Raw genomic sequence first — 10,528 nt, forward strand, 5'->3', positions numbered from 1 at the left:
GGCAACTGAAAAGAAACTTTGTGTTCCCTTCAAGCTAGGTGAAGGACGGCTTTCACACACACTTATCTCTCAGAACTGAGCATGTGGAGAGACGTTCATTCATCCAGCACAAAGGGAACGGCTTGCAGGAGAAACCCTTACTCTGGTTTCTCAGTCTGTTTCCTAGTGCCGGTTTGAAGTGCCTGCCGTTTTCACTGTAAAACCGAGTTGGAGCTTGTACCTCCCGATATATATGTATGGAGTGGAGTTGGCAACTGAAAAGAAACTTTGTGTTCCCTTCAAACTAGGTGAAGGACGGCTTTCACACACACTTATCTCTCAGAACTGAGCATGTGGAGAGACGTTCGTTCATCCAGCACAAAGGGAACGGGTTGCCGGAGAAACCCTTACTCTGGTTTCTCAGTCTGTTTCCTAGTGCCGGTTTGAAGTGCCCTCCGTTTTCACTGTAAAACAGAGTTGGAGCTTGTACCTCCCCATATATATGTATGGAGAGGAGTTGGCAACTGAAAAGAAACTTTGTGTTCCCTTCAAGCTAAGTGAAGGACGGCTTTCACACACACTTTTCTCTCAGAACTGAGCATGTGGAGAGACGTTCGTTCATCCAGCACAAAGGGAACGGGTTGCAGGAGAAACCCTTACTCTGGTTTCTCAGTCTGTTTCCTAGTGCCGGTTTGAAGTGCCTACCGTTTTCACTGTAAAACCGAGTTGGAGCTTGTACTTCCCCATATATATGTATGGAGTGGAGTTGGCAACGGAAAAGAAACTTTGTGTTCCCTTCAAGCTAGGTGAAGGACGGCTTTCACACACACTTATCTCTCAGAACTGAGCATGTGGAGAGACGTTCGTTCATCCAGCACAAAGGGAACGGGTTGCAGGAGAAACCCTTACTCTGGTTTCTCAGTCTGTTTCCTAGTGCCGGTTTGAAGTGCCTGCCGTTTTCACTGTAAAACCGAGTTGGAGCTTGTACCTCCCCATATATATGTATGGAGTGGAGTTGGCAACTGAAAAGAAACTTTGTGTTCCCTTCAAGCTAGGTGAAGGACGGCTTTCACACACACTTATCTCTCAGAACTGAGCATGTGGTGAGACGTTCGTTCATCCAGCACAAAGGGAACGGGTTGCAGGAGAAACCCTTACTCTGGTTTCTCAGTCTGTTTCCTAGTGCCGGTTTGAAGTGCCTGCCGTTTTCACTGTAAAACCGAGTTGGAGCTTGTACCTCCCCATATATATGTATGGAGTGGAGTTGGCAACTGAAAAGAAACTTTGTGTTCCCTTCAAGCTAGGTGAAGGACGGCTTTCACACACACTTATCTCTCAGAACTGAGCATGTGGAGAGACGTTCGTTCATCCAGCACAAAGGGAACGGGTTGCAGGAGAAACCCTTACTCTGGTTTCTCAGTCTGTTTCCTAGTGCCGGTTTGAAGTGCCTGCCGTTTTCACTGTAAACCCGAGTTGGAGCTTGTACCTCCCCATATATATGTATGGAGTGGAGTTGGCAACTGAAAAGAAACTTTGTGTTCCCTTCAAGCTAGGTGAAGGACGGCTTTCACACACACTTATCTCTCAGAACTGAGCATGTGGAGAGACGTTCGTTCATCCAGCACAAAGGGAACGGGTTGCAGGAGAAACCCTTACTCTGGTTTCTCAGTCTGTTTCCTAGTGCCGGTTTGAAGTGCCTGCCGTTTTCACTGTAAAACCGAGTTGGAGCTTGTACCTCCCCATATATATGTATGGAGAGGAGTTGGCAACTGAAAAGAAACTTTGTGTTCCCTTCAAGCTAAGTGAAGGACGGCTTTCACACACACTTTTCTCTCAGAACTGAGCATGTGGAGAGACGTTCGTTCATCCAGCACAAAGGGAACGGGTTGCAGGAGAAACCCTTACTCTGGTTTCTCAGTCTGTTTCCTAGTGCCGGTTTGAAGTGCCTGCAGTTTTCACTGTAAAACCGAGTTGGAGCTTGTACTTCCCCATATATATGTATGGAGTGGAGTTGGCAACGGAAAAGAAACTTTGTGTTCCCTTCAAGCTAGGTGAAGGACGGCTTTCACACACACTTATCTCTCAGAACTGAGCATGTGGAGAGACGTTCGTTCATCCAGCACAAAGGGAACGGGTTGCAGGAGAAACCCTTACTCTGGTTTCTCAGTCTGTTTCCTAGTGCCGGTTTGAAGTGCCTGCCGTTTTCACTGTAAAACCGAGTTGGAGCTTGTACCTCCCCATATATATGTATGGAGTGGAGTTGGCAACTGAAAAGAAACTTTGTGTTCCCTTCAAGCTAGGTGAAGGACGGCTTTCACACACACTTATCTCTCAGAACTGAGCATGTGGTGAGAGGTTCGTTCATCCAGCACAAAGGGAACGGGTTGCAGGAGAAACCCTTACTCTGGTTTCTCAGTCTGTTTCCTAGTGCCGGTTTGAAGTGCCTGCCGTTTTCACTGTAAAACCGAGTTGGAGCTTGTACCTCCCCATATATATGTATGGAGTGGAGTTGGCAACTGAAAAGAAACTTTGTGTTCCCTTCAAGCTAGGTGAAGGACGGCTTTCACACACACTTATCTCTCAGAACTGAGCATGTGGAGAGACGTTCGTTCATCCAGCACAAAGGGAACGGGTTGCAGGAGAAACCCTTACTCTGGTTTCTCAGTCTGTTTCCTAGTTCCGGTTTGAAATGCCTGCCGTTTTCACTGTAAAACCGAGTTGGAGCTTGTACCTCCCCATATATATGTATGGAGTGGAGTTTGCAACTGGAAAGAAACTTTGTGTTCCCTTCAAGCTAGGTGAAGGACGGCTTTCACACACACTTATCTCTCAGAACTGAGCATGTGGAGAGACGTTCGTTCATCCAGCACAAAGGGAACGGGTTGCAGGAGAAACCCTTACTCTGGTTTCTCAGTCTGTTTCCTAGTGCCGGTTTGAAGTGCCTGCCGTTTTCACTGTAAAACGGAGTTGGAGCTTGTACCTCCCCATATATATGTATGGAGTGGAGTTGGCAACTGAAAAGAAACTTTGTGTTCCCTTCAAGCTAGGTGAAGGACGGCTTTCACACACACTTATCTCTCAGAACTGAGCATGTGGAGAGACGTTCGTTCATCCAGCACAAAGGGAACGGGTTGCAGGAGAAACCCTTACTCTGGTTTCTCAGTCTGTTTCCTAGTGCCGGTTTGAAGTGCCTGCCGTTTTCACTGTAAAACAGAGTTGGAGCTTGTACCTCCCCATATATATGTATGGAGAGGAGTTGGCAACTGAAAAGAAACTTTGTGTTCCCTTCAAGCTAAGTGAAGGACGGCTTTCACACACACTTTTCTCTCAGAACTGAGCATGTGGAGAGACGTTCGTTCATCCAGCACAAAGGGAACGGGTTGCAGGAGAAACCCTTACTCTGGTTTCTCAGTCTGTTTCCTAGTGCCGGTTTGAAGTGCCTACCGTTTTCACTGTAAAACCGAGTTGGAGCTTGTACTTCCCCATATATATGTATGGAGTGGAGTTGGCAACGGAAAAGAAACTTTGTGTTCCCTTCAAGCTAGGTGAAGGACGGCTTTCACACACACTTATCTCTCAGAACTGAGCATGTGGAGAGACGTTCGTTCATCCAGCACAAAGGGAACGGGTTGCAGGAGAAACCCTTACTCTGGTTTCTCAGTCTGTTTCCTAGTGCCGGTTTGAAGTGCCTGCCGTTTTCACTGTAAAACCGAGTTGGAGCTTGTACCTCCCCATATATATGTATGGAGTGGAGTTGGCAACTGAAAAGAAACTTTGTGTTCCCTTCAAGCTAGGTGAAGGACGGCTTTCACACACACTTATCTCTCAGAACTGAGCATGTGGTGAGACGTTCGTTCATCCAGCACAAATGGAACGGGTTGCAGGAGAAACCCTTACTCTGGTTTCTCAGTCTGTTTCCTAGTGCCGGTTTGAAGTGCCTGCCGTTTTCACTGTAAAACCGAGTTGGAGCTTGTACCTCCCCATATATATGTATGGAGTGGAGTTGGCAACTGAAAAGAAACTTTGTGTTCCCTTCAAGCTAGGTGAAGGACGGCTTTCACACACACTTATCTCTCAGAACTGAGCATGTGGAGAGACGTTCGTTCATCCAGCACAAAGGGAACGGGTTGCAGGAGAAACCCTTACTCTGGTTTCTCAGTCTGTTTCCTAGTGCCGGTTTGAAGTGCCTGCCGTTTTCACTGTAAACCCGAGTTGGAGCTTGTACCTCCCCATATATATGTATGGAGTGGAGTTGGCAACTGAAAAGAAACTTTGTGTTCCCTTCAAGCTAGGTGAAGGACGGCTTTCACACACACTTATCTCTCAGAACTGAGCATGTGGAGAGACGTTCGTTCATCCAGCACAAAGGGAACGGGTTGCAGGAGAAACCCTTACTCTGGTTTCTCAGTCTGTTTCCTAGTGCCGGTTTGAAGTGCCTGCCGTTTTCACTGTAAAACCGAGTTGGAGCTTGTACCTCCCCATATATATGTATGGAGAGGAGTTGGCAACTGAAAAGAAACTTTGTGTTCCCTTCAAGCTAAGTGAAGGACGGCTTTCACACACACTTTTCTCTCAGAACTGAGCATGTGGAGAGACGTTCGTTCATCCAGCACAAAGGGAACGGGTTGCAGGAGAAACCCTTACTCTGGTTTCTCAGTCTGTTTCCTAGTGCCGGTTTGAAGTGCCTGCAGTTTTCACTGTAAAACCGAGTTGGAGCTTGTACTTCCCCATATATATGTATGGAGTGGAGTTGGCAACGGAAAAGAAACTTTGTGTTCCCTTCAAGCTAGGTGAAGGACGGCTTTCACACACACTTATCTCTCAGAACTGAGCATGTGGAGAGACGTTCGTTCATCCAGCACAAAGGGAACGGGTTGCAGGAGAAACCCTTACTCTGGTTTCTCAGTCTGTTTCCTAGTGCCGGTTTGAAGTGCCTGCCGTTTTCACTGTAAAACCGAGTTGGAGCTTGTACCTCCCCATATATATGTATGGAGTGGAGTTGGCAACTGAAAAGAAACTTTGTGTTCCCTTCAAGCTAGGTGAAGGACGGCTTTCACACACACTTATCTCTCAGAACTGAGCATGTGGTGAGAGGTTCGTTCATCCAGCACAAAGGGAACGGGTTGCAGGAGAAACCCTTACTCTGGTTTCTCAGTCTGTTTCCTAGTGCCGGTTTGAAGTGCCTGCCGTTTTCACTGTAAAACCGAGTTGGAGCTTGTACCTCCCCATATATATGTATGGAGTGGAGTTGGCAACTGAAAAGAAACTTTGTGTTCCCTTCAAGCTAGGTGAAGGACGGCTTTCACACACACTTATCTCTCAGAACTGAGCATGTGGAGAGACGTTCGTTCATCCAGCACAAAGGGAACGGGTTGCAGGAGAAACCCTTACTCTGGTTTCTCAGTCTGTTTCCTAGTTCCGGTTTGAAATGCCTGCCGTTTTCACTGTAAAACCGAGTTGGAGCTTGTACCTCCCCATATATATGTATGGAGTGGAGTTGGCAACTGAAAAGAAACTTTGTGTTCCCTTCAAGCTAGGTGAAGGACGGCTTTCACACACACTTATCTCTCAGAACTGAGCATGTGGAGAGACGTTCGTTCATCCAGCACAAAGGGAACGGGTTGCAGGAGAAACCCTTACTCTGGTTTCTCAGTCTGTTTCCTAGTGCCGGTTGGAAGTGCCTGCCGTTTTCACTGTAAAACGGAGTTGGAGCTTGTACCTCCCCATATATATGTATGGAGTGGAGTTGGCAACTGAAAAGAAACTTTGTGTTCCCTTCAAGCTAGGTGAAGGACGGCTTTCACACACACTTATCTCTCAGAACTGAGCATGTGGAGAGACGTTCGTTCATCCAGCACAAAGGGAACGGGTTGCAGGAGAAACCCTTACTCTGGTTTCTCAGTCTGTTTCCTAGTGCCGGTTTGAAGTGCCTGCCGTTTTCACTGTAAAACCGAGTTGGAGCTTGTACCTCCCCATATATATGTATGGAGTGGAGTTGGCAACTGAAAAGAAACTTTGTGTTCCCTTCAAGCTAGGTGAAGGACGGCTTTCACACACACTTATCTCTCAGAACTGAGCATGTGGAGAGACGTTCGTTCATCCAGCACAAAGGGAACGGGTTGCAGGAGAAACCCTTACTCTGGTTTCTCAGTCTGTTTCCTAGTGCCGGTTTGAAGTGCCCTCCGTTTTCACTGTAAAACCGAGTTGGAGCTTGTACCTCCCCATATATATGTATGGAGTGGAGTTGGCAACTGAAAAGAAACTTTGTGTTCCCTTCAAGCTAGGTGAAGGACGGCTTTCACACACACTTATCTCTCAGAACTGAGCATGTGGAGAGACGTTCGTTCATCCAGCACAAAGGGAACGGGTTGCAGGAGAAACCCTTACTCTGGTTTCTCATTCTGTTTCCTAGTGCCGGTTTGAAGTGCCCTCCGTTTTCACTAAAAAACCGAGTTGGAGCTTGTACCTCCCCATATATATGTATGGAGTGGAGTTGGTAACTGAAAAGAAACTTTGTGTTCCCTTCAAGCTAGGTGAAGGACGGCTTTCACACACACTTAACTCTCAGAACTGAGCATGTGGAGAGACGTTCGTTCATCCAGCACAAAGGGAACGGCTTGCAGGAGAAATCCTTACTCTGGTTTCTCAGTCTGTTTCCTAGTGCCGGTTTGAAGTGCCTGCCGTTTTCACTGTAAACCCGAGTTGGAGCTTGTACCTCCCCATATATATGTATGGAGTGGAGTTGGCAACTGAAAAGAAACTTTGTGTTCCCTTCAAGCTAGGTGAAGGACGGCTTTCACACACACATATCTCTCAGAACTGAGCATGTGGAGAGACGTTCGTTCATCCAGCACAAAGGGAACGGGTTGCAGGAGAAACCCTTACTCTGGTTTCTCAGTCTGTTTCCTAGTGCCGGTTTGAAGTGCCTGCCGTTTTCACTGTAAAACCGAGTTGGAGCTTGTACCTCCCCATATATATGTATGGAGAGGAGTTGGCAACTGAAAAGAAACTTTGTGTTCCCTTCAAGCTAAGTGAAGGACGGCTTTCACACACACTTTTCTCTCAGAACTGAGCATGTGGAGAGACGTTCGTTCATCCAGCACAAAGGGAACGGGTTGCAGGAGAAACCCTTACTCTGGTTTCTCAGTCTGTTTCCTAGTGCCGGTTTGAAGTGCCTACCGTTTTCACTGTAAAACCGAGTTGGAGCTTGTACTTCCCCATATATATGTATGGAGTGGAGTTGGCAACGGAAAAGAAACTTTGTGTTCCCTTCAAGCTAGGTGAAGGACGGCTTTCACACACACTTATCTCTCAGAACTGAGCATGTGGAGAGACGTTCGTTCATCCAGCACAAAGGGAACGGGTTGCAGGAGAAACCCTTACTCTGGTTTCTCAGTCTGTTTCCTAGTGCCGGTTTGAAGTGCCTGCCGTTTTCACTGTAAAACCGAGTTGGAGCTTGTACCTCCCCATATATATGTATGGAGTGGAGTTGGCAACTGAAAAGAAACTTTGTGTTCCCTTCAAGCTAGGTGAAGGACGGCTTTCACACACACTTATCTCTCAGAACTGAGCATGTGGTGACACGTTCGTTCATCCAGCACAAAGGGAACGGGTTGCAGGAGAAACCCTTACTCTGGTTTCTCAGTCTGTTTCCTAGTGCCGGTTTGAAGTGCCCTCCGTTTTCACTGAAAAACCGAGTTGGAGCTTGTACCTCCCCATATATATGTATGGAGTGGAGTTGGCAACTGAAAAGAAACTTTGTGTTCCCTTCAAGCTAGGTGAAGGACGGCTTTCACACACACTTATCTCTCAGAACTGAGCATGTGGAGAGACGTTCGTTCATCCAGCACAAAGGGAACGGGTTGCAGGAGAAACCCTTACTCTGGTTTCTCAGTCTGTTTCCTAGTGCCGGTTTTAAGTGCCTGCCGTTTTCACTGTAAAATCGAGTTGGAGCTTGTACCTCCCCATATATGTGTATGGAGTGGAGTTGGCAACTGAAAAGAAACTTTGTGTTCCCTTCAAGCTAGGTGAAGGACGGCTTTCACACACACTTATCTCTCAGAACTGAGCATGTGGAGAGACGTTCGTTCATCCAGCACAAAGGGAACGGGTTGCAGGAGAAACCCTTACTCTGGTTTCTCAGTCTGTTTCCTAGTGCCGGTTTGAAGTGCCTGCCGTTTTCACTGTAAAACCGAGTTGGAGCTTGTACCTCCCCATATATATGTATGGAGTGGAGTTGGCAACTGAAAAGAAACTTTGTGTTCCCTTCAAGCTAGGTGAAGGACGGCTTTCACACACACTTATCTCTCAGAACTGAGCATGTGGAGAGACGTTCGTTCATCCAGCACAAAGGTAACGGGTTGCAGGAGAAACCCTTACTCTGGTTTCTCAGTCTGTTTCCTAGTGCCGGTTTGAAGTGCCTGCCGTTTTCACTGTAAAACCGAGTTGGAGCTTGTACCTCCCCATATATATGTATGGAGTGGAGTTGGCAACTGAAAAGAAACTTTGTGTTCCCTTCAAGCTAGGTGAAGGACGGCTTTCACACACACTTATCTCTCAGAACTGAGCATGTGGAGAGACGTTCGTTCATCCAGCACAAAGGGAACGGGTTGCAGGAGAAACCCTTACTCTGGTTTCTCAGTCTGTTTCCTAGTGCCGGTTGGAAGTGCCTGCCGTTTTCACTGTAAAACCGAGTTGGAGCTTGTACCTCCCCATATATATGTATGGAGAGGAGTTGGCAACTGAAAAGAAACTTTGTGTTCCCTTCAAGCTAGGTGAAGGACGGCTTTCACACAAACTTTTCTCTCAGAACTGAGCATGTGGAGAGACGTTCGTTCATCCAGCACAAAGGGAACGGGTTGCAGGAGAAACCCTTACTCTGGTTTCTCAGTCTGTTTCCTAGTGCCGGTTTGAAGTGCCTGCCGTTTTCACTGTAAAACCGAGTTGGAGCTTGTACCTCCCCATATATATGTATGGAGTGGAGTTGGCAACTGAAAAGAAACTTTGTGTTCCCTTCAAGCTAGGTGAAGGACGGCTTTCACACACACTTATCTCTCAGAACTGAGCATGTGGAGAGACGTTCATTCATCCAGCACAAAGGGAACGGGTTGCAGGAGAAACCCTTACTCTGGTTTCTCAGTCTGTTTCCTAGTGCCGGTTTGAAGTGCCTGCCGTTTTCACTGTAAAACCGAGTTGGAGCTTGTACCTCCCCATATATATGTATGGAGTGGAGTTGGCAACTGAAAAGAAACTTTGTGTTCCCTTCAAGCTAGGTGAAGGACGGCTTTCACACACACTTATCTCTCAGAACTGAGCATGTGGAGAGACGTTCGTTCATCCAGCACAAAGGGAACGGGTTGCAGGAGAAACCCTTACTCTGGTTTCTCAGTCTGTTTCCTAGTGCCGGTTTGAAGTGCCTGCCGTTTTCACTGTAAAACCGAGTTGGAGCTTGTACCTCCCCATATATATGTATGGAGAGGTGTTGGCAACTGAAAAGAAACTTTGTGTTCCCTTCAAGCTAGTTGAAGGACGGCTTTCACACACACTTATCTCTCAGAACTGAGCATGTGGAGAGACGTTCGTTCATCCAGCACAAAGGGAACGGGTTGCAGGAGAAACCCTTACTCTGGTTTCTCAGTCTGTTTCCTAGTGCCGGTTTGAAGTGCCTGCCGTTTTCACTGTAAAACCGAGTTGGAGCTTGTACCTCCCCATATATATGTATGGAGTGGAGTTGGCAACTGAAAAGAAACTTTGTGTTCCCTTCAAGCTAGGTGAAGGACGGCTTTCACACACACTTATCTCTCAGAACTGAGCATGTGGAGAGACGTTCGTTCATCCAGCACAAAGGGAACGGGTTGCAGGAGAAACCCTTACTCTGGTTTCTCAGTCTGTTTCCTAGTGCCGGTTTGAAGTGCCTGCCGTTTTCACTGTAAAACCGAGTTGGAGCTTGTACCTCCCCATATATATGTATGGAGAGGTGTTGGCAACTGAAAAGAAACTTTGTGTTCCCTTCAAGCGAGTTGAAGGACGGCTTTCACACACACTTTTCTCTCAGAACTGAGCATGTGGAGAGACGTTCGTTCATCCAGCACAAAGGGAACGGGTTGCAGGAGAAACCCTTACTCTGGTTTCTCAGTCTGTTTCCTAGTGCCGGTTTGAAGTGCCTGCCGTTTTCACTGTAAAACCGGGTTGGAGCTTTTACCTCCCCATATATATGTATGGAGTGGAGTTGGCAACTGAAAAGAAACTTTGTGTTCCCTTCAAGCTAGGTGAAGGACGGCTTTCACACACACTTATCTCTCAGAACTGAGCATGTGGAGAGACGTTCGTTCATCCAGCACAAAGGGAACGGGTTGCAGGAGAAACCCTTACTCTGGTTTCTCAGTCTGTTTCCTAGTGCCGGTTTGAAGTGCCTGCCGTTTTCACTGTAAAACCGAGTTGGAGCTTGTACCTCCCCATATATATGTATGGAGTGGAGCTGGCAACTGAAAAGAAACTTTGTGTTCCTTCAAGCTAGGTGAAGGACGGCTTTCACACACACTTATCTCTC

The sequence above is a fragment of the Vicugna pacos genome, unplaced genomic scaffold (assembly GCF_048564905.1).
Source record: "Vicugna pacos unplaced genomic scaffold, VicPac4 scaffold_20, whole genome shotgun sequence".
NCBI classification, from domain to species: Eukaryota; Metazoa; Chordata; class Mammalia; order Artiodactyla; family Camelidae; genus Vicugna; species Vicugna pacos.